Genomic DNA, 23,690 nt, shown 5'->3' with positions numbered 1-23,690 from the left:
TGGCTCAAAGCCAGCTGAGCCTCCCCCAAAATGTCTGCCAGTTCCTGGTGGTGGCTTTTTCTCAATGAAAAAAGAAGTTAGAAACTTAGCATAGTGAGCTTGATGCAAGGCTACCAAGGATCACAGCTAACTGCTGGTGAGGAGTGGATGCAGGAGAAATTTGGGACACATTCATGGGAGTCACATTGTCCCTTCCAAAAGGAAGAAGTAGGGACAGTCTGCAGGGATAGCGTTAGGGTCACAGTGTGCTGTATGAGTATTACAGTCAAAAATATATATATCTGCAAAAGGGTGCAAGAATCAGATCAGATTGATGCTGTCTCTGCCCTTGCTAGTTTTGATGCACATGAGCTCAGATCCCTCTTTGGCACTGTGCTGTCAAGGGACCTATGCTGAACAGTCAGAGGGGCCCAGGCATCTGATCACAACAGCCTCCACTGTGACTGTGTAAGATGCTGGAGGAATTCAGTTCATGCCTTTTCTGGGCTGCTGGCAGTAACAGGGTGGAAGTATGAGTTTATTAGGAGCTCAGAGCTGGGAATTCATCTGCTGTCTTTGAGGGTTCTGAAACACAGTCATGGAGTTCAGCTCAGGTTTGACCTCACTTCTGCTGTTCATGTTTTCTTGGACAGTTATTTAACTTGAACACGGACATTCCTGTCTGAACTCAGGTGGTTCGGACACTTTGCCTGCAGTCTTTTGATGCAGTTTCCTGATCTTTAAAGTTTGCTGAGCATTGGTTTTGTTGTCGATTCTGAATGGTGTTTGTTACTCTCTTTACTGGAAGAGAAGAGATTGGCAAGTGGATTCTGAGCAGCTCCGCAACACCCCTGGACTGTTTTTCTCCAGGTACTTTGCAGGTAGCGATTCAGGAGCTGAATGGTGCACTCTTTGTTAGGCAATAGATATTTGGTAAGGGCTTGTGTTGTAGGATCAGTCCTTTCTGGATAATGCATACAGATGTTCCAGGTCTTTGAGTAACATTAATCTATTTATATGTACTACCTAGATACCAGCAAGCTATTATAACTGGTTTTGTCTAGACATGATCAAGGACATACTTTCAACTCCCATTATTTTTCAATAGCATTAATATTCAAGCATATCTTTGTCTTAAAATGTATTTTGAAAGCTGTAGTTATTGAGGAAATTCTTGAAGAATAATAAGTCCTCTGACAAAAAGGATGTCATATAACAGAAATATACATGGAGGGTAGATGGCATATCTGCTATTAGTGTGTTTTCCTCCGATCACCTCAACGACTCTGAGCTGTTGTTCATGTGCAGCTGAATAGGCAAATGAAACTCAGAAAAACCATGTGATTTCCTCCAGGTCATGGAGGACAACTGTAGTAGAAATGAATTAACTGCTCTTGACTCCCTGACCTTTGTATATGTTACAACTCTTTTTATTCAGCTGCCGAACTTTCTAATGTCCTATTCAATATTGAGAACGTAGCTTTGGTTAACCTTAGCCATTCACTTTCTTCACAGCTGCTGTAAAGGAGATGTTTTGATGAAAATTGCTACCACACCTATTATGAGCATAATAATTTTTCCAATCCGAATCTTCAGGAAATCACAGTTTCATTGTGCTTGGCTGGTAGCTGGAAGCCCTGCCTTGCCACTGCTGGGAGAGTGGAGTGGAGATGGGAGCCAAGAATCTTTTAGTGGATTTTCCTTACGTAAGGAAGGTTTTTGTCAGTAGTGGATGTATCTTCTTTCTTATGCACAAGGCTTTGTTCTGTGAGAGGGATTCCTAGAGAAAACAGTTGGGAGAAAAAATACTCAAAATTCAGGTTTGCATAAGTCTACCCTTTAAAAAATTAGTGGCATTTGAGACTCTGAAGTGCTCTCTGTAAATTGCACTGTTTCCTTCCTGTGTTTGAGAAGTGCCTGAACCTCCTCTGAGCCCTCCACAAGCTGCAGGACGTCGCTGTTTACTTTAGCGTACCTGACTCAACGGCATTATCTGTGTCTGGCAGCACTGTCTCCAGCCTGAAGGTCTAACAAAAAAAAATAATATCTGTTTTCAACATGAGCAGAACACAAAAGTTTCTGTACTCTGTGCATCTGAAGAGCCACCCCTGTGTCTGCATGGCAGTGTCCCAAAGGGACTGATTGATTTGGTAGGACTGTGCTAAAGGTCTCAGTGCTGAGAAACCCACTGTGTAAAGTTTTTTCTTTTGCCTCCATGTCAGAGGTCAGGGAAATTTTCCTCCTTTTCTGCCCAGATCACTCTGTGCATTAACGAGTTGCCACGTTGCACTGTTGAAGTAGTTACAATTCAGGGATCAGTATGGTGCTTCCCCACTTTTACAGTGCTGGGAGATTCTTTGTGTGTGACAGGCACTATATAAATACAAGTAATTGTCACTAGAAAAACTCAAAGTATTTCTGCTCACACAGCCTCAGGTAAAGGACTAATAATGAAGATGGATCACAAGGGAGCCAATTTTTGCATAGTTAAATCCACTGGTGTTTGTATGACGGGTGAAACAGCAGTATTTGGTCTGCTCAGTGGGGGTACAGTCACTACTCAGTCAAAAATCATGTGGCAGGAAGAGAAAGAAGAGTTTGCAGTTCCTGTGCCCAGTGTTGGCATGCCTTAGGGTGAAAGGACAGTGTAGTGGGAGCTGAGGATGGTTTCAGCCAGGTGTGGAAGGCAGGAGGCTACGAATCAGGTGGCTGCGGTGATCTTGGTGGTGGAGAGCACTGGTGTTGACTGATGAGGGAGAACAGGGAGACTGATCTGCTTTGGTGCATCTCTCCCATCAACTCTCTGAATTGCCCAGGGACTGAAGAAGGTGTTTGCAAATGAGCAGCAGAAGAATTTTTGTGAAACAGCCACCAGGGAACAAAGTGTAGTAAGTTGGTGATGTAACATGTATGCAGTGTCTCCTGGTGTTGTGTTTCCCTGATACATGCTGCCGCACCTTTCCTGTGGGAGTGGTGAAGTGTCAGTATCCTCATTGTAGAAATGGATAATGAGGACACTCAGAATTAACATGTAATTTTTAAGTTGAGACATGTAAGCTGGACTGTGTATGAACTTGGGAGAAGGGTTGTGAGTGGGCCATTTATCTGAGTGTGGGTTGCCAGCAAGATGGTGCTTGGAGGGTATCTATTTCTAACACAGCAACTACTCCTAATAAACCATATCTCTGTGTAACCCTCAGCTTTAATTGCAGACACCATTTTGTACTTCCTGGACAGTTCTTGATGTTCCTATCCACCTCTCTTAGCCTGAACCCAGTTTTATGCTGGGTCTGAGCCGGTGCCGGTCAGAACTGTGCTGGAGACGTGGCAGTGCTGCCTGGCTCTGACTTTTCACCTGTACAAACCTACTGTGCAGATCCAACTTTCAGCCATATCCAAACTTCCCAGTCCTAGAACTGAACCCTGATTTCTGTTTAAAGCATTGCAGTGGCAGCTTCTCAGGTGAGCTATCTTTGTTCTGGATGCAAGAAACCTGGCAGGGCTTCACTTTGTTCCTGAGCTTTCGAAGTAGCATGCCTGAAATAGAAACACCTCACAGGAAGGTCTCCCATAAAAGTTACTTCCAATAGGCAACTCTTCTCTTGGATTATCCCCCTAAGAATTCAGTAAGATTATGTTCTGCTTGGAGGTCATCCCTGCAGGTTTAGTCCTGAGCCCTGTCATGGTACCATGGGAAGAGGCTCAAACACCCGGCTGGTGGTGGGAGGTTTTCCCATGTTACGGAGCTTGCTATTTCTTTGCTCCCACTTGGGAAGCCAGGAAGGCAGTGCAACCAAGAAGCAGCATGTCAGCAATTCCCAGCGGGTAGATAGTCCCACGGGGCTCTTGCATGTCAGCGTAACTGAGAACAGTCCAAAGGATTTCTCCTGTGACTTAGACTGACCAACAGGGACTGCTCAGGGGTAGAGGAAGAACCCTTTTTTGCAGTGGCCCTAAGCCACGCTATGTTCTGAGTGGGCTCCCAGCTGCTTCAGAAGTAGGAGATTGCAGCATTTATAACCTCTGGTGCGCTCAGCAATGGAAGAACAAATTGGAGGTCCTGATGGGACCCATCTCCCTCAGTTCACCTTGTTTCTGAGGGTTTTGTTACCTGTGTCTAGCTCATAGCTAACATGGGTGTCTCAATGCTACCTTTGTTTTTCTAGTGCCATTGATACTGGTCTTAAAGTCAAGCTAGCTTTGTGGTTCCCGTGTTTCTACCAGAGCTGGATTTTTGTTTTAATTGAAGTATTTGTCCTTATGGAGACTAAACAGTCACTAATCTGTGGACTATCTAGAAAAAGTGCTCATCTTAACTCTGCTGGGCTGTGTTTCTCCAGATAGAGGTCCTGGCTAGTCCTGGTGATGGTTCTGCTGCACGGGCTCTTCTTTTCTTTCAGATGCCATAGGTGTCCCAGATACTGCTCTCTGAATTCTGCCTCCTTATTTGTCTCTTCCTTTCTGTCTTGCTTTTAAAAAGAAAAGGTGGTTGTGGTGGTGGTAGCAGTTTTGTGGCCTAAAGGGCTTCCACAGTGTCTGGCAATTGTTGTGTCAGCAATTGTAAGAGACGAGTCTAAAGGAAATATCTTACCTTCCTTTCCTAGCATGGCTCAGCTTATCCATTTTGTCACCTGAACTTATAAGTATCCATCAGTTAGAGGATGGAGATTTACATAATTAGTGTTTTTAGGGTACCTTCTGAAATGCAGGAGAAGATACTCTTACACATCTCTGCTTTTACCTGCTGAATAAGTGCTGACAAAGAGGTATCCATGGAGACATCCATTATAAGACACTGTTCTGAAACTGTTTTTTTCCAATGCGTGTTAAAATGCCAAAGGGTTTTCTTAAGCATAATTTATACCATTTCTTTGCTTCATTCCTAAACAAAAATAGTTATGCCTGAATATGTTGAGAACCATCATTTTGAAAATGAAGTTTGCAAGCTCATATTAAGAAATGGTGATAGGAGTGAACTGGGAGAAAGGTACTGAGTGTTTTAAGGTATCCTACAGAGTGTTTTAGCATGGAGAACTACTGCTAAGATACCATGACAGAAAGCCTGTAGCCCTCTTGGCTGAAGAGAGGTGCTGAGCATCACTGACCTCTGGGCATCCTCAGCATCTAGCAACTCACTTCATCTGGGTGTCTGAATGGTGCTGGGATTGACAAAATTCCACCCATCCAAATGGGTCCATGCAGATTGGTCATGGAGATGGTTTCCTGTGAAGGGGATACCTAAACATCAAGGGGCTTCCATGACCTGTTTCCGAGGGGATGGAGTGGCGTGGCTGTGCAGTGGCTGAGGGCACTGGCTTATGGTAGTTGCCAGCCTGTTAGAAATTACAAGAAGAATTTAGTTAGACAGGAAGTAATCACCTATTTTTGCAGACTTGACAAACTTAGTGGGGCACATGAATCTGAGGTTTTTGGAGACAGGTGATCATGTCAGTGTTGCAGTGTGTAGGTTTTCTTTTTAAATTCTCTGTCTTTCCTCCCCTCTGTGCCATTGCTTCAGTCACAGCACTTTGTGCTTTCATAACCCCCTTCAAGTCCTGTAAAAGATGGTTGGGGAAGATCAGGCCCTTCTAATGCAAGAAAGGAGCTGGAAGGGTCAAGCTTCCTATCACACAACTCTACCTGTGCTGTGGCTTTCCTGCTGTAAGCCTTGAGTTCATAACTTTCCCTGTCCCATGGCTGTGGGCTGGTCAGACACATCTTTACAGACTTGGCCAGTGTGGTTTCTAATTCTGCAGCTCATGCACATATCTCTTTGGCTCTGACAATCTGCACAGCGTTTGTATGTAAGCATTATCTGTTGTTACGGCAATATGCTGTAAAAAAAAAAAAAAGGGATCTAACTCCACCCTTTCTCCTTGCCTTTCCTGTTTTCTTGTCTTTGCATGGTGAAAACAGGAGTTTACAGAATCCTGCATGTCTGACTTGGTTATTTATAGCTTGAAGCTGTTGGGGTTTATTTTTGAGTTCAGTTAATGAGTTAGTGTTTGCAGAACTGTGAAAAGGCTAGGAAAAATCTACAAAATATTAGAAACCAGACTGAAGTCATAATGTGTGTGCACACTCCTTCTCTGATCTGTTACTGTATCCACATGAATACTCATAGTCGTGTGGTCATTAAAAAATAAATATCAATCTCTAAAGCAGGCGGATTCTCCCAAAGGGAAAATTGAACCGTGGTTTAGACTGTGCTAGCTGACATGTACAATTCACCCTGTGTTGGTTAGTCATGTAAGTCGTCTAATTAAAGAGCACACTCTTGTGACATGGTCTGAAGGCTTTGGCATGGTATTAAGAGGCTGGAGACATGATCCTGGCTGCTTGGGCACGGCAGAGGTAGTCCCAAAACCTATCTGCACCTTACTGCTTCTGCAGAAATCTGTGTGCTGTCAGAGCTGCTGAGATGAGTGGTTGGAAGTTTTCTGCAGAAGTATAAAGAAAGTGGAATTGGTTGTTCATCACAGAGCTGCAGCATCTCAGTATTTGCAAATTCTGCACTGGTTTGCACAGAAGGAAGATGGGCATCTTTATGTATGTCTGAAGTAAATGGGTTCTTATGTGTTCAGAGCACTACTAGATAACTGATTTGAAAATTAGAGTATCATCCCAAAGAGAGGTCAGAGCCTAAAAGTTTATTGTTCTCTGTCATCCAGGCATTCTGTCTCTCTAGTGCATTTGAGGATTGCTGGCAGCCCTCAAGCTGTGGAAACTTGCTGAGCTCCAGCAACTGGTGTCTCAGGTGTATTAGTTAAAGCAGTGGTTTCTGAGCTGTGCTCCCTGTGCTGCTTTGAAAGGTTCTCTAAACAATAACCAAGAAAAGTGAGTCTAAATAACGGGCATCTTAAATTCATCTTTGACTGATACATTGCCCTTTGCTTCTCTCCCTGGAAATTTGTTAGTAGTCTACAAGCCAATTTGGCTGGATACCACAAGGTTAGGCACCTATAATTGGGCTGACTGCTCAGGCATGGCCATTATGGAGCAGTCCATCAGCCGTAAAGTTCTGGACAAAATTAAACTAACAGCTGCACTCCTCTGTCAGTGTTGAGCTTTGGGAAGATTTTCATCAGGATCAGGAAACAGACAACTCCAGCACCTTTGGGTGCTGGGTGGAAAAAAGGAACTTGTCTGTTCAGGAAAAGTAAAAAAAAAAATAGAGTAGAGCATCTCTAGGCATTTGAAACACACTGGCTACTTTCTGACAGTCTCCTTATAGCACATACTGGAGCCATCGGTTTCTGTTATCTGAGCTATCTGAATATTCAGGTTGCTGTGGATAATGCAGACTTAAGTGGAAAAAACAAAAATGCAAAACCAACAGCTTTCCAGCAGCAGATTTCAGTCTGACACTGATGCTTTGTTTGGATACTGAGAAGGGTTGCAAGGGGAAGGAGGAGGGCTGGTGTAGCTGGGTTTGTGCTGAGCAGGAATTATGGAAGCTCAGAGGAACTGCAGCCTCCCAGATCTTTAAATACACTCTGACAAAAACCTCAATGGGGAGCTCCCCCTACGCAAAATCAGTCCCTACCATCCCCTCTGTTCTGCTCCTTCCCTTTTCCATCCCTGCAGATGCTGTGGCTGCAAGGTCTTTGATGTGCAGATACAGTGACGCATGTTTCATTCTCTGATCAGAGCCCAGTTGGTTTTGGAATAGGGTGAATATTCAGGGCTCCAGATTGTACACAATGCAGCAAAGATATGGGGAGGAGGGAGGCCAAGGGGGCATTGGAGAAGGCAGGAGGGCTTGTGTGTGTGAGGGGGAGCAGCAAAATGCCACTGGAGGACCCCTCTAGGTTTGACTCTTGCTGCTATTGCAGCCTTTTGATTCTCTGGTTGCAAGAATTTCCTCCAGGGTTGAGAATAAAGGACATTTAATAGTAGTTTCCCACATCCCTGCCACACTGCCAGCCCAAAGCATTCACAAATCCTGAGTCAGTCCTCACCACCTACCGCCAAATTATAACACTGATGGGAAAAATTGCATCATTGTTTCAAATAGAAATAAAAGGAACATTTTAGTTTTGGGTTCTTTCTTTAAACTGGACTTTTCGCTGGAGCATTTGTGTTGCATTTGGCTCATATGTCTCAGTCCCATACTTCTCTGTCTCCAGTTTTGCTTGCATTGGGCACATGCAGACTTGCTGGCACTTGATATGAAGGAATTAAAAACTAGCATTTGATGGATCTATGACTTTTAGGTGATCTGTGACTTGAGCCAGGCTTCAAAATACTTCATAGCTTGAGATCCACATGCAGAGATTTGGGTGACTTGCGTGATTTGGCAGAATTCTGCTGGGACCACCTGGTGGTAATAAAAGCCTTGAGTAACCAAACTGAGATCTCTGTTTTGAAGCAAAGAGTTACTAAGGCTATGTAGTTTTGCTTGAGGACTTTATATCTATTATACAGATTAGTCAGAAGTGTCAGTGTTAGTTGCAATACAAGACGAGCTGCTGTATTCATCACAGGAATAATCCCACTGCCTTCCTTCAATTTACATCTGCAATGACTGTTCTTTTTGACCCTGAGGATTGCAACAGAAGTGCTTATTTTGGCATTACACTATGTGTTATCTTGCAGTGGAAAGAAAGCTCATTGTTTTCTTGTAAATCTGTCTGTAAAGACGCAAGATGTCAGAATTTTTGACCCTTAGCACTGCTTCTTTCCTGAGCTTATTGCCCCCCCCAGGACTGTCATGGCACGGACTGTGCAAATGCTCCTTGCCAGATCTTGAGAGTGTGTGGCTCCAGTGGCATGGGAAAACGGATCTTCCTTCACTGCTCAGTGCCCTTCTTTATCAGCAACTGATGGCTCATCTGTCTCTCGCCAGCTCATCAGCTTAGAGTTGGGTTTACATTACACTTGTGGCTAATGTTAATTTATAACTTCTTTTCTCTCTTCTGGCAGCGTGCTTTGGCTTCTGATTTGGAAATTAAGCTAACAGCATTTCAGGTAATTTAAAGAATCTGTATGTGAGTATATGCCTGGTGGGAATATACAGCAGGTAGTTTCCCACATAAAGAAGGGTAAAGGCCTTTGTGAAAGCTGGAAATTTCCTTTGCTTTCAAAACAGGCTTCTAATCCAAAAATAGCAGCGAGCTGGTAGCTTAGCTTCTTCTTGTTTATTAGCAGCAGATGCTGCTAATAGATGCAGAGGATTGTCTGGAGGAGGGGTGTGCACGCAGGGTACCAAGGTACCTTGCTGGTTGCTGATCCAAAACAGACACTCATCACAGGATCAGATCCACACATTTCTTGTGGGATTCCCAGGCCTGCTCCCATTGCAGGGAAGATACAGCAGTGATAAGCCATTATTTTCTCTCAGCTGTCTAAATTGGCAAGGAAAAAATACAACTCAAGAAGCTGTTTGATTCTGTAATAGCGATTAGCTTTTATACCTGTGCAGGCAGACATTCCCTGTCTGCATGTGATGATTATAATTGGGGCAGGAGCTGGCTTTTGAGTTTCGGGGCCCATCTGGGAAAATCTGTGTACTTCCATTGCAGAATTATGCTGTTTGCAGGAAGGCAAAAATGAGCGAAACCAAGCTTCTGTTCATGTAACAAATCTGCCTTTCCCCCCAAATGTCTGGACTGTCTGCCATAGCCTCTCTGCGGTTCTTACAGCTGACATCAGGACTGCATCATATAGCTGATGTTCTGATTATACTATATAAATTAATGGCGAGGCACTGGAAGCTGCTTCTGTGGTTGTTGGTATGGATGTAATGTGATTTCCATGCATCTTCCTTGTAGCCCTGTTGCTTGTTGGATGTTCTTTGCTTAATGACTGTCCAGCACTGTTAACCCCATCCAGAACATGTGTTTCCACACACAGCAGTTCTTCACACTCTCTCGTATGGTTCCTGGAAAACTTCTTTGTGTCCAGTGGTCTTTTATTTTCCATTTCCTCCAGCTCCCTATTTTTTTAGCTTATAAAATAAACCAAAAGACCCTACTAAATTCCTGTAATTATAGTCATCCAAACAGGCACATTCATGATAGGCTTAATAAGGCAACAACATGTCAAGCCTTTGTTTCTGAGAAGAGGGAAGAAAAGTCCTTTAATATTTCAGTACAGTTTGTAACTGTTTCTGTGTGCAATTTGCAAGCCATTAAAGCCAGGCCTGATGGTAGCCCAAAAAGACAGAATGCAGTCATGAAAATGGAAACAAATTATGCAGTTCCCCAGTTATCCAACTCACTGAAAATGAAACATACAGGAGGAATTTTAATTAATGAGTTTTGATGCTCTAATTTAGTTGTAGCTGGGCTTTTGCAAGGCAGGAGTTAACCCACTTCAGTTCCATTTGTTGCATAGTAGGGTCTTTCTCTCTCCTGGCAAGGGTGGACACAGTAAACATTGAGCTATCAGGTGATTTATTATTTTAAAAGTTTTATTTGAAAGAGATCGGGAATAGTGGTGCACAGAAAGGGTGGCATTGGTTTGATCCCAGGTATCCCATCTTCAGTACTATGTGGTGGGGTCAGAGATGAGGAAGAGGGGACGGCAGGAGCCTGGATGTATGATAAACACACTGTGGTTGCACAGAGATGCCGCCGTAGCTCAGGGAACCACTCCAATGTGTGGGCTGCTGTGATTTGGGTCAAAACCACCTTGGTCTCTTTGGGCAGCATCTCCCTGCCAGGGAATCTGCAAAATACATGTTCAGTTCTCTGAAAGGTCCTTGGGGTTTTACAGTGAGGGATTTCAGGGGAATGCAAAGTGTTTCACATTATTGTTCACCACCTGGGCGTGCAGTTATGTATGGTGTTTAATAAAGTGCATAGAAAGCCACTTGGGCTGCCCAGAGGTTCTTTCTTCCTTATAGACTGACATATATTTGCAAAAGGCCCAAACTACCAGTGTGATCAGTTTTAGCTGCTGTGCATTTATTCCTGTCCTCCTTTGATGGCGGGTGTTGCAGAGCTGACCCAAGGGTTTTATCCAGGTCTTCCATCAAGTGACAACAAAAGGCAAAGGCTATTGGAGATAACAACAGACAGGCTGGAGAATTAAAACATCTCCTGTAGCTGCTGCAGACAGTCTATTTTATCACCTTTGTTCTCTTTTTAGCCACTAACTATTCCTGGAAGAGCTAATATTAGCTCTTTCCATCTATTTCTTAGAAGCTGGGAAAACAAAAATCCGATTGAATGTCCTTGTTTCCCAGTGAACCAACGACTGGTCTGTACAGTTGGCTCTGAAAACCCCAGTGAGCTCCTGCATCGCTAGTGCTTGGTGTGGGGAGGCATTGGAATAGGTGGTTATGGAAGTGGCAGCATGAGAGGGATTAAAACTATTCAGCAATGTGTTTAATCTTAGTGGGAATTACTTTCCTTGCCTTCCCTAGGCATGGTACAGATAGTCATGGAACATACTTCCTTCGTTTTGCTGTAAAAAGGCAGGTCCTGAGATGGTTTCAGTAGAGACTTGATTCTAAAAGTCAGAATTTTGGCAGAATATTTATCCAGGATTTGACAGTGTTCTTGTCCTAATGCTTTGCATCCCATTGTATTCAGGATGCATAAGGCTGGATTAGAGATGGGGAAGCGAGTGTAAAAATGGATTGCATAGGTTCATGTTTATTCCCTGAGTGACATCCATAGCAATGTTGCTGCAATTACAGGGAAAGGATGATCCTTCCAGCTGCCACTCTGCAACTCCATCTGGGAACCAGCAGACAAGTGTGCTCCTTCTGCATTTTAACATCGCCAGTTAAAAAAAGCCTTTAGCTGATAATTTTGTCAGTAAGGCACAGATCAAAATCAACACTGCTTCATTCTCCCAAAGCTGTGATGTCGCTGGGGAATGAGAGGAGCAAGTGGTGCTTTGTGTCTGCCTTCAGCTGGTCATTGGTGAGGTGGAGAAAGACGTGGCAACCTCTGTGTGGAAGGAGGGGTGGCTTGTCCTTAGTGTAAGGGAAGGAAGGCAAAGCATGATGTTGAACTTATTTTCCCCAGAGCTGCTGGGATGCTACTGGGGCTGCCTTTAGCTGCAGAGGGACTGGTGGAACCAGAGTACCAGGGCCAGGAGGGAGACAGGCTGGGCACCGTCTGTGACGTCTGTAAGGATGCTTCTTTGCTGGCAGCAGTGCTTGAATGTTTAGGTGACTGCTGCCTGTTTGCAGAGAGGCATGAAACCCAAAGTACCAGTGAAGGTGAGGTGTGGAAGAGCCGTGTCCACTTCGTCACTGCCTTGAGACACCTGGAAGAAGGGCTTGGTCTCTCCCAGGAGCGTGTAAGCTCATGGGAACGTGCTTCTCCTCATGAGTGAAACATGACTTACAGTCAGGACCAGAGTTTTTAATTAAAAAGTTTGCCCATAGCAGCCATATTGAAAAACAGCATGTGTGGCATCATTTGGTGAGCAGTTGGCACTGGAGTCTTCTGAGGCACAGAGAGAAATTCTCAAAGACGCTGTAAAACCAGCTAAATAATTAAAGCTAATAATGAAAAACCCAAACCTGACAACCTCAATGTTTAAAAATTAAACATTTTTATGAAATATTGAATGCTAATTATTTCCTTGCACTTGTTGTGTTGGCATTGGTTCTCTTGATGTTAGTGATATATTTTCATATACCAGTAATTGAAGTATATTGCTCAGCATTAGTATTAGTTACTACACAGGCCCCAAACCCTAAAGTTCTAAAGCGTGTGTTTGAGTTTAAGTGTTGAATACTTTGAAGTCTGCTTTACTGGATTGGCTGTAATGCTATGGTTACCAAAACCATCTAGCTAAATGCCATAAAATTGTTGGCCGTTTAAAAGAGCCCCTGCACTTGCTCCAAGGATCTGGCAGTCGTAAATTCAATAGTGAAAACAGTAAGTGGGCTTAATTGATAGATGAGAGATTAAATGAAAAGCAAAAGGAGAGTGCAAAAGTCTATTTGGAAAGCGTTTTACGGCTTTCATGTTCTGTGTGTCATTTTAACTTTTAGTCAGTTTGGTTGAATTACTTATTTGAAATTTAAAAAGAAAAAAGTAATTGAACTTAGCTGTGAGTGGGCAGATGAAAGACATGACTAGCAGAGGAAAATGCCCACACATGTTCCTTTGTTTACCTGCTTTCCTTTCTGTGTAAGAATGTATCATTGCCTTGATTTTCAGGAAGATGGCTGCTAGTACTATGCATGAAGGAAATATCAGTACAATATGGCCCCAACGGCCTGATTCAGTAAACTTGTTCTTGTTTTTCCCGCCCTGAATAATGAGGTGTTTTACATGTTTGTAATCGTCTTGGAGTGTGTGTGTGCAAACGTCTGAGAATCATTCTTCACGTCTTACTGCACATATTGCTAATGTTTGCCAGTTGGAGACTCTTTTCTCTGGCACGCACCTGGTCTTGTCAAGAAACCTGCTGTTTGCTGGTGTTACTTTGGGTGCTCAGCACTGCAGGAGGGTGCCTGCGCCTTGTCCTGAGGCACCGCTTGGAGGGAGCACAGCGTGCGGATAGCCAGTGCTCCAGTTTCAGGGCTAAAAATGAAAGGAGTTCACTCTTTACCAATGTAGATCTTTGGAAATCCTGACGTCTGGAAAAATAATTTGAAGTGAGAGATGTGACGCCTTTTAGAGCTCCTATGGTTTGAAATTAAGGTATTTTTTTTGCAATGTGGGAGTCTCATTCTAGAGATGCCTGAGCCTTGTACTTGGCAGAAAACTGGTGGATAGCAGTTCCTGTCCTCCTCATGCTCACCTGATTGCTAAACCGCAGGCTGCTGCTGCTTCAGGCTTGCATGGGTTTTCGTCATGTTGACATGGCATTTCAGGCTGAGCTTGGCCTACATTCAGCTTTCTGGAATAGAAGGACACTGTGGCTGTACTTAAGTGAAATTACTTCTGCAAAAAGTGGGGGCTGGTTTTAAAAGTTTTAAGCCTTCTTTTTTAGAAATGCTGTCACTTACTGTGCAAGCCAAACAGGAAAACCACAGCCAGCTTCCCGCAGTGCCCTTTTGCTGACAGTACCTTGTGCCAGGTGCTTATGGGGAAGTGTACGGGGGACAAAATGCTTTTCACATTGGCTCACATCCTCATACAGAAGAGCTGAAGGTTAGTGCAGAAGTGTGAGAGTTCATATCCCTTCTCTGGCTCCTGACCTTGCTGCTGGCTCTCTGAAGGTCTGAGTGGTTGGAGCACCTCTTTGTTCATCTGCCTGAGATTTCTCAGCTAACCCAGCTGAGAACCACTACTTTGAGTCACTGCTGTGGTTGGCAGCCTGCTCTAGTGTCCAGTAGCAGCTGGCATCACCCATGGCTTAGAGGCTGCATTCAGATTTGTGTGGTGTTAGCTTTTTAGAGAGGATGCTTAAGAAAATTGTGGGGGGGGAACACTTTGCATGGTCTTGCCTTCACAGGGCACTTATTATTTTAGAGCAGAAATGAAGGAACTAATAAATATTTTTGAATTATAGTTTGAACTGGAGAAATTTTTGCATTTGAGGGTATTTGTCCTGCTGTTTCATCATCTCAAAGACATTCATGTGGCTTTATTTTTTCTTCTCTTCCTCCCACCATATCAGTTAATGAGTCTTAAAAATGTTCTGGTGTGCAGTTTCAAGTGGGATTTCCAAAGCAGACAGGAGATGTACATCAATGCACATCTGGGAATAAGAACAAGAGCCTTGTTGAAGGAAAACTATTTGTTGATTTGTCAGAATGTGCCTTATTAAAGGGAACAGAATCTCTCATCTCTGAAAGAGCAGTTTAAGAAGACAGATTAGAGTGGGAGAAGCAGCGAGAGCCCAGGGATGATTTGGAATTCCTCAAGTTTTGCTCAGAGTGGAAACGATATTGTGGGACACGTTTTCAGCTTGAAAGTGCTTCTGTAACATTGAAGTTTGACACTAACTGTTAGCTTTTGCTGAATGGCTTTGGAGAAAGCAAGGGGTCTAGATGAGGAATCAAAGTCCGTTTTTCCCATGATACACTACAAAAAAAAGGAAGCAGCAGCTTCCAGCTTGGTGTGACACAATTGTGGTATCCTGGTCAGGTGGGGAATGGGGTGTGTTGATCAAAAGAAAAATGTGCTTTTAAAAGGGTAAAGAAATGGTGATTTATTCTTGGAAACGAGAATTGGGGGTGTCACGGGTGGGACAGATGGCTCGGGGTGAGAAGCAGGCTCATTCTAAATTAGGCTGTCATGCCCAACTTGCTCTTGGGAAGAGCTGGATGAGGTCCTACCTTGGGGCAGAAGTTGGCCTTATTATGGTGGTGTCATGGGAGGGTGAGGAACAGACTGATGCTTTCCTCTTACTGGGGGGTTGGTGTCTCTAAGTCATGTTTAATGAATGGTGCAGCAAGGCTTTTGTTGCTAGGGCTTATCCAATACCTGCTTTGGAGTCTTGGGGGTTATTAAACCAGCATCTATACCCAACTCTAAAATCACTAATAACTTCTAAAAGCAGAAACAATTAGCAGACTCAGTGGGAGAAGAGCTTTCAGGGAGAAGCAATTTAGTGTGCTGAAAGACCGTGTATGCAACATAATCAATGTAGTGTACTATATGAACATACCAGAGGTAGTTTTCCAGCAAGCTTCACGTACACTGATTTTCCAAGGTTCAATAGTCTTCCTAAACTCAAGAAAGCACTAATCACCTTGAGGGAACAAATAAAGCAAGTGGACAAAAAAAAAAAAAAAAGTAATTTAATCAAGGATAAATTGCCCTGTTGTTCCTACCAGCATGTTCACAAACAGCTCTAGTCATAGAGCATTAGCTGTTTCTTACAGAGCTTTTGCAGTGTACCTTGGCTTCCCCAGGCAGGTCAGACCCACAATCCTTCTGTGATCCCCGAGGATAACTCCTTGTGCATGAGCTCTGTAGGCATTTGAAGGTATTACTAAGCCGTGTACACATTGTAGGAAAAGGTGGCAGGAGGAGCTGCTTCCTCTGCAGGGCGGCCAAAGCTTGCTGCACTTAGTTGTTTCTCAGCATGGTGTGCTCTCATCCTCATGCTTGGGGAACGGTTTTGAAATTAAGGGTATTTGCAGCAAATAGCATCTCCCTGGTGGCAGCACTGTGGGATGCTGCCTTGTCCCTGGCAGGGCGGTAGACAGGAACAGGCCAGGATTGCTCATTGCATCCGGGATGGCCGAGCAGTGACTAGTTTCCAATTTGCCTTGTGCTCCTGTGGTGTACCTAGGCTTGGTTGAGTTACTTGAGACCTCCAAGAGGAACAGAGCCAGCATAAAGCTCCCACATGCTAACTGCACAACTGTGTGAGATCGCTAGGGATTTTTGAGTCCTGCTCATGTGTATTCCCCTGGGGAACATCCCTGCTGGCGCTGTTTCCCATCCTGTATTGTTAAACCAAGAGCCACTGAATGAATACAACAGCAACATAACATTTTGGGGTTTTGCAATAAATCCAGATACAAATCTCCTGTTGGAGTCAGTAGGACTGCAACATCCAGTAAGACATTTCCTCATTTTCTCCTATTTATTCATCATGACTGGCACAGCAGTGAAGGACCAGTGTGCACCCAGACTTATGCTGAACAGTTTCATTAAGGGCTGCTTGAATATTTTCCATTGAGATTGTGGTTTTTGTTCAGAAAACTAGATTTACAGATGGTTTTTGTGTTTGTTCTGCTACCTGGAAGTTTTCCCCTTATTTTTGAGGGTGAAGGCTCAAATAAGGAAATTCAGAAAGTTTTAAGGGTCAGAGCTGTAATCAAGTGTCTCTATCAACATGCTTAGCTTTTAGGTTTTAGCTGAAACTGAAAATATTCTTCAGCAAGTTTGTTTTTTTTAAAAAAAAAAAAACAAAAAAAAACAACAAGCAAACCCCAAATATAAACCCTCCACAATCTAAGCCTGCTTTAATATCTGTGAGCATTTTGTGCAGAGAAGCCACAATTTTCTGATCAGCTGCATGATGACTATGGTACAGTGTGCATTTGAGTGTTCTTTACTTTTGGGCTTAATCTATTGTATGGTATTTCTGTGGGCTGTTAAATAATGGCTGCCTTCAACAACTAGCTCCATTTCAGTGAAAGAGAAAGTGAATATTGTATGTAATTCCTGTAAATGAGTGTAAAATTATTTGAGGTCTTATAAGATTCAGCATTAATATTATTACAAAAAAGTGAATACTTCAAAGCCACTAGAGCTCAGCCCTATTGCTTGGTCTGTTTTACATAGGCTTGAAGTCCGTGGGAGCAGAGAATGCCTGGGGTATCGCAGGAGTTGGCTCCATCTGGGATGGGGGACCAGAGCTGTTATTGAATGTTAAAAATAACATTGAAATACAAGAAAAAAGGGGGTGGGGTGGGGTGGGGGGAGCAGAAAAGAAAAAGAACTCTGGTAGGGGGAGAGACCATAATGAGCCATTTTCTCTTTTCATGCAGTTTTCATAGCCACCAGGGCCAAATTGATACTGGGAGGTTTATGTATCATCAAAAAACAGAGCCTGAGCATCATGTAAGAAGTGAAAGAGTATGAGCTATGAATGAAACAACAACTGGCAGACCAGAAAGATTGAGCAGATATACTGCGGTGCCTAAATATGTCAAATCCTGGTTTGCTACTCTGAATGTGATGCATACAGGGCAAGAAGTGCTTATTCCACTCTTTGTTGGTGTTTTTTTGTGGAATTAATTGATTTCTGAAAGAGGTTTCCCATTGTTTTTTCTTTTAAAACCTCACAGTCAGAGGGGAAAGTCTAGATTTCTGCTGGGGACTTTGGAGGAGACTCCTGATGAATAATCACTCAGTGTTGGGTCCCTCCTGAAAATGTCACCTTCCTGTTGCTGAAGCATTTGGCAAAATGGTTTTCTGGTTTCCAGCTGGAACTGTAGGTATCAAGCAAAGCATTTAACAAAAATGTTCTCTAATGAGTAGCAGTTCTGGGAATCTTTGCCAAAATCCAATTTTTCTTTGGTTTCCAGTAAGTTTTGCAAAATCAAAAAACTGAATAAGTGTTTTGGAGGAAATGTAACCAAATAAACCTGAGCATCCATTAGAGTTGGTGGTGTAATCAGAACATGGGTAGAGAACTGTGTACTTTATTTTGAGTTGGAAAGGTTAACTAGCTCTTTCCTCTTTGGATTAAAGAAAATTTCTGTCCTTGTAGAAGGTAACTATTTTGTTTCTAGTCTAGGATGGAGTAATGTCACTTGGTTATGAGAAAAGTGATTAGAAGGATGTTATGACAGCATTCTGCCCTTGCTGGTCCTGGCTGGGACAAATGTGTTGTCATTTTGAAGGAGAACAGGAGGGAAATCAAAGTTATTCAGTATACTTCATCAAGAAAAAGATCAAACATCTCCTGTGTCCACCAGACACCATGTGTGCACACAGGTCTCCCATGGCATACCAAAATCTGTGTTAAGTTCCTCACCTTTTGTAATAAGTCATATTCTCTGACGTGTAGTGACTGAACATGAAGCAGCTGATTGTTTTACCACCAAGGAAAAATTATCAACCATTAACTAGCAATTTATATTATCGTGTAATGACTTCAACCAATATGTGTTTTACCTCCATGTAAAGAGTATATATATGTATTTAGGTAAAACTAGGTCACAGCCTCAGAGTTTGGGTAAATAGATAATACAGCCCTCAGTGACACAAGGTTTTGCTGTTCTTCGTTGCTGGGACTGCAGCATGTGCTCAAACCAGCTTTAAACCACTGTGGCCAGGATTTTTGAGCAGTTCCCATGTGAAAATCCACTTCACATCTGTGGGCAGGCAGCGGTGATCTCCTTGTTGATGCACCTCCACTTCCCATTTGGTGAGTTTATAACTAGCCTGGGTATGTCACAGAGTGATGACATCTTTTAAATACAGTCAGTCCCAAAGAAGATATGAAAATTTGCAAAACCTATTTGCCTACAGAGTTCATGAGTAATATTGATCCACTGGCTGACATTTTTTGATGCGCGACCAAAGTAACTGTAAGTTTAAGCAGCTGTAAGTGAAAGCATCTTTGGGCCAGAAACTTTAGCAGCGAGCTGCCATGTAATGTGGACATTGCCTAAGTAATTACGCAGTGCCTAGTACGTGAGCCCTCAGCTGCTTTTTGCCAATGAGATGCATCTCTTAGGTGCGCCGTTGCGCCGTGTTTGTGTTGCTTTGTGCCAGCTGGGAGCTGGAATGTTCTACCCAAGATGTGACTGCAGTTCAAAGCTGGAGGAAATTCTGTGTGGTTTTCTGTGTATAATGTAAAGGCCCATATATCGGTGAGAGATTAGAGTAATTTAGAGACATGGAGGAAGCCCTTGCCTTCTTCCTGTTTGTGAATTGTATGTGATCAATGTGTTCTTAATAGCGCTGTTTGCAGGAGACTTCATCAGATTCTCTTTATGGCAGAGCTGACACATAAGCGTTACCATCCACTGAAGGTATAAGCATTAAGTATTTATGTACCCCAAATTGTGCACCAGTCGTACTTATCCAGACACAAAGTGTGATAATGGCAGAACACTGAGTTTATTAATAGAACACAGCAGCCAACATATGGCTGCATAGTGGAAGCAGTGTAAAACGTAAGCCACACATTTCTTTTTAAGAACATGTATTTCACACCTTTTCACTTCACACAGGAATATTTTTGTGATGCCTTTACAGTTAGTCTGCTATTCCCAAAAGGCTATTTTTATATTTTCACAGCATAGCTTAATTAAGAAAAATTGTGTTTTATAAACAATCCCGTATATTTCAAACCTACCCCCTTCAAAAAAATACCCCAGCAAGATCCAGGTGGTAAATTGCAAACAGACTGCTTGGTTCAGCACACTCAAGAGGAGTTTTCTGGCTGCATTTATAGCCTCCGGTGCAGCTTGGTTGAACTGTGTTGTGCATTTCATATATTTCAAATGCCAGTATATGTCCCATCTGGCAGAGAGTTTAAGCAAGCAAGGGCCACACACCCAGCGTTTACTTTAGCACTGTGCCTTTGATTATATCTTGTTTTTTCACAGCTGAGATTTTAAGGAGTTGCACTGATAGTCTTTAGCCATGTAAGCCCGTGTCTGCTTGTTGTGTTTCCAGAAACTTTAGATTTGGGGAAAATTTGAAGAGATGATCTTGCAGTCTTACCTGGCTTATGCAAGTAATTTTGCATATTTCTTTCTTGAGGGACTCTTATGTACATCTTTATTTGTGAAAATCTGGGGTAAAACAAAAATCTGCTATTCTTCTGGATGGAATACAGGAAAATTTTCAATGGCTGCCTGTATAACTTATTTCTCATGCCATATTCTAAACATTGTTAAAATTGTCAGTTTACAGGAATTACAGTCTTGGAGGCGTTAGGACACTCATCCCGCCTGACAACATCCCTTTCTAAGAACCTGTGAAGATTAGTTTGTGGTGTAGATTTTTCCCATGTTTAAGTTTATAAGGATGAAGAGCCCCATGTAGAATATATCTGTGCAACTTCCGTGACAAAAATTGCTAAGCACATTATATATAAATAGCAAACTGCCTTCTTTAGGGACTGATACAGACTGCTTTTGAGATAGCTAAGTAGACAAGTATATAGTAAAATATGGGTATATTTAGCACTCCAGAAGGCGATAGATGATGTTCTGACTTAATATCACATGGGCTCTTAAAAGTTTTTACCTCTGTATAATCCCTTGTACTCAGCATTGATGTTGTCACACATTTGGGACTTAATTATAAGCTTCACTGCCAGTCAGAGTACCACATGGCAAAGGATGATTTTGGAAGGCAAAGGGTAGACCTGACTCTCATGAATCATGAATAGAAGGGAAGGTGATGCAGGAAAACGCTGGGGCAGTTTAATGGGATTTGAAATAAATATGGTTTAATGGAATTTTTGCATAAATGTGGTTTTTAACATCTGCCTGCCTCATTGGTTCTTACAGGCATCTGCTTAGATTGAATGCATTCTGGTTGGCATCCTTAAAAAATCAACACTTAAATGGTTATAGTCATACAATGAGACTGACCTCACAAAAGCCTCTGCCAGGCTTGTCAATGTACATCTCCTTAGGGGCAATGGGAGAGAATGGCCGGAGAGCCAGAGGGGTTGTGCGGGGCTCTATTAACCTTTCCCAGGTGAGTTTGAAACAGGTTTTCCTTCTGGATGTTTTTTTCCTGGTTGTGCAAAGCTTGAAACCTTCCCACTTCAAACATGCCCTCTTTTCCCAGGGCTGTTGAAGACTCAGATATGCTTCTGGTTGGCGTGCAATCCTGGAAAAACTGCGAAGAATATTTGCAAGTGTTATCTTTGAATCAAAACCACCAACTCACTTGGATAGCATCTCTTACCTCTTTCTTCCTTTTTCACTAGCCTTTTATACGAACATTTTTACTGCTTTTGCGAATATTCATCCAGCATTCATACCCACACACATATATTTTGTGCTGATGTAATGATGCCTGTTACTGAGTGTGACTCTTTTTTTTTTTTTCTAAAATAAATGAAACAGTAGAGTTGTATTGCAGTGGAAAGGATCTGTCTTGAACTGGTATTGCCATGTTGTCTTCCTTCCCAAAATGCTGTGCTTCTAAACAATGCTACATTTATTTAAAACAAAGGTCATATACCATGCTAGTTATCCTTAGAGGATGGGTTGAGTGGCAGCAGGCTTATGTAAAGAAAAAAAAAAAATCACAGGGCTCCTATAAATAGAAAAGCCATATAACCAAATTTGGGAACCTACAGTATGGTGCAGAGTTTGGTATTTTGTGATCTTCAAAATCCTTAAGCGATACTAACACTAAGATAAGTATATCCAGAAACAGTTTATTGTGGAGCTTTTTAAATTATATCTTCTCAAGTTATACACTTGGTTTGTCTTACTAGTGCTCTCTTTGTGTGGTCAGACCATCTCAGGGTGACTATTTTGTTCTTCATGCTTTAACTACAAGCGCGATGACATTGTAAGGTATGAGGAGACCTGGCAGACTGACTGGTGTGGGGTGACATGGTGAGAATAAGTATGGAGCAGCTCTTGTATGTTCTTGGCCTTGGTGCATTAACAAGTACTAGTCTCACAAAGTGGAATGTTGTGGAGAAGGAGCACAAACACAAGCAGACAGAGCATATAGGTAAGCAGATCTGGTGCAGTAAGCCATAGGTATCTAGTGAAAGCAGGCTGAATTTTAGATACCAGCTCATTGCAGCCTGTTCTGCCTAGTGCTGATAGGGAGTGGCTGTTGCAGAAGATGTAATACCTTTTGTGGGCTTAGTACCTGCTGGGGTGATTGCTGGCTCCCTGGGGGCTTTGGGGGACAGACAGGCAGACTGGGGCAACTCCAGTTGTTTCCAGGAATTACAAGGTCATTTTCAATCCTCTTAATTTCCAAGCCTCCAGCCACTAGAGGGAGAGAATGCTACATATTTATGGCTTTATATGAGTGTGGGGATGTATGTTTAATAAGGGAATTGCTTTTCCACAGAAGGGCTTTCTAGGCAGTACTATAGCTGGTTTTAACCCCTCTATTTATTTGACCGCAGTGTTATAACTGCCTCTGAGATATGACCTCTCTAGACTTCTGTTGGTTTATGACCTAAAACAGTAAATGCTCTGGAAGATGTTAGGTGATCCTTGTCCATGTTTTACACCCTGTATTTGCTGTCAAGCATCCCTGCTGTGAAATGGCTTCCATGGGGAAACTTTTGGCTCCTCCTGGATCTGCCTGTCTCCTCATGTTACTGCACACCCCGCTGCACTGATATGGCATAACATACAGTGTGGTAATGCAGAAGTGAAAGACATGGGAACAGCGGGAGAGCAATACCCCTTCCTACTGCTTTCTTCCTGGCAAGCCAGAGACTCTTTGAGCCTGTGGCCTCTTTCCTCTGCAATAATAAAACAAGCCCAAGAGGGATCTCATTTCATTTGGAATTAAACCATTGAGTTAGTAATTATTGCAGGCAGATGAGTTTTAACAATTTCAAAGGACACCAGCAAAGCATTGTAGGTTTAGGGAAGGGAACAGGGATGGAAGTTTTAAAACTTTCTTAAGAAAGGTGTACCTGAAAGTGAATTTTGTATACCTTGAAAATGTAACGAGACTGAAACTTTCCTTTGCATATTGAGCTCATTGGGAAGAGCCATGGACTGGCTGTGTCAATGAAACCCTGATGAGGGGACTGTGGGACTTGGAGGAGTCTTGAAAGGTAGCCTGGGATGAAAGCAGCATGCACAGTGGGTTTGAAAAGCTGCAGCCTTTGGTCTGCAGTACTATTTAACAGATGAATTTACATCCCTCTGTGGATGGTAGATACGGAGTAGTCTCTCTTGCCTTTCTTTTGACTTGTGGGTGACTTAAGGCAGGGCTCTCTCAGAAGGGAAACCTCATGATGCTTTAGCAGCCTGAAGTATTGAACGAGAGCGTGTCTCTGGGAATTTTCCTGACTCTGAAAGTCAATAGTTCCAGTTAGCAGAGCAAAGCAAAGGAAAGATGTTTCTTTCCGCTGATTAGAGCTGCAGATGATGCTCCAGCACAAGAAGTTCTCCTGGTGAGGTTGAGGCTGGTCCCAGCTGCTCCTTTGCCTGCCTGTTTCACTTGCCCAGCTGTGCCCTGGCTGGCGCAGCTGATGGCAGCCATGAGAAAGCAGAGAGGGAAATGTTCAGGAAGGCACTAGAAACCTTGAGATTGACCTGACCCAGGCACATTAGAAAAATATGCCTGTAAGGACTAAATAGACGTCATCCTAGAGAAGATGGTCAAAACACTCCTTATTGTCCTGGGTGTCCATCACTGGACAAG

The 23,690-nt window shown here is 42.9% G+C and overlaps 1 protein-coding gene across 2 annotated transcripts in view; it reads left to right on the top strand.

The window, feature by feature from the left end:
* Positions 1 to 23,690, top strand: part of ARHGEF9 (Cdc42 guanine nucleotide exchange factor 9) — a 236,819-nt gene that overhangs the window by 72,939 nt on the left and 140,190 nt on the right. The gene's annotated exons all lie outside the window — the stretch shown is intronic.

Source organism: Falco punctatus (genome assembly GCF_963210335.1).
Source record: "Falco punctatus genome assembly, chromosome: 15".
NCBI classification, from domain to species: Eukaryota; Metazoa; Chordata; class Aves; order Falconiformes; family Falconidae; genus Falco; species Falco punctatus.
Note: the sequence above shows the minus strand (reverse complement) of the source record. Positions and strands in the feature narration are given on the sequence as shown.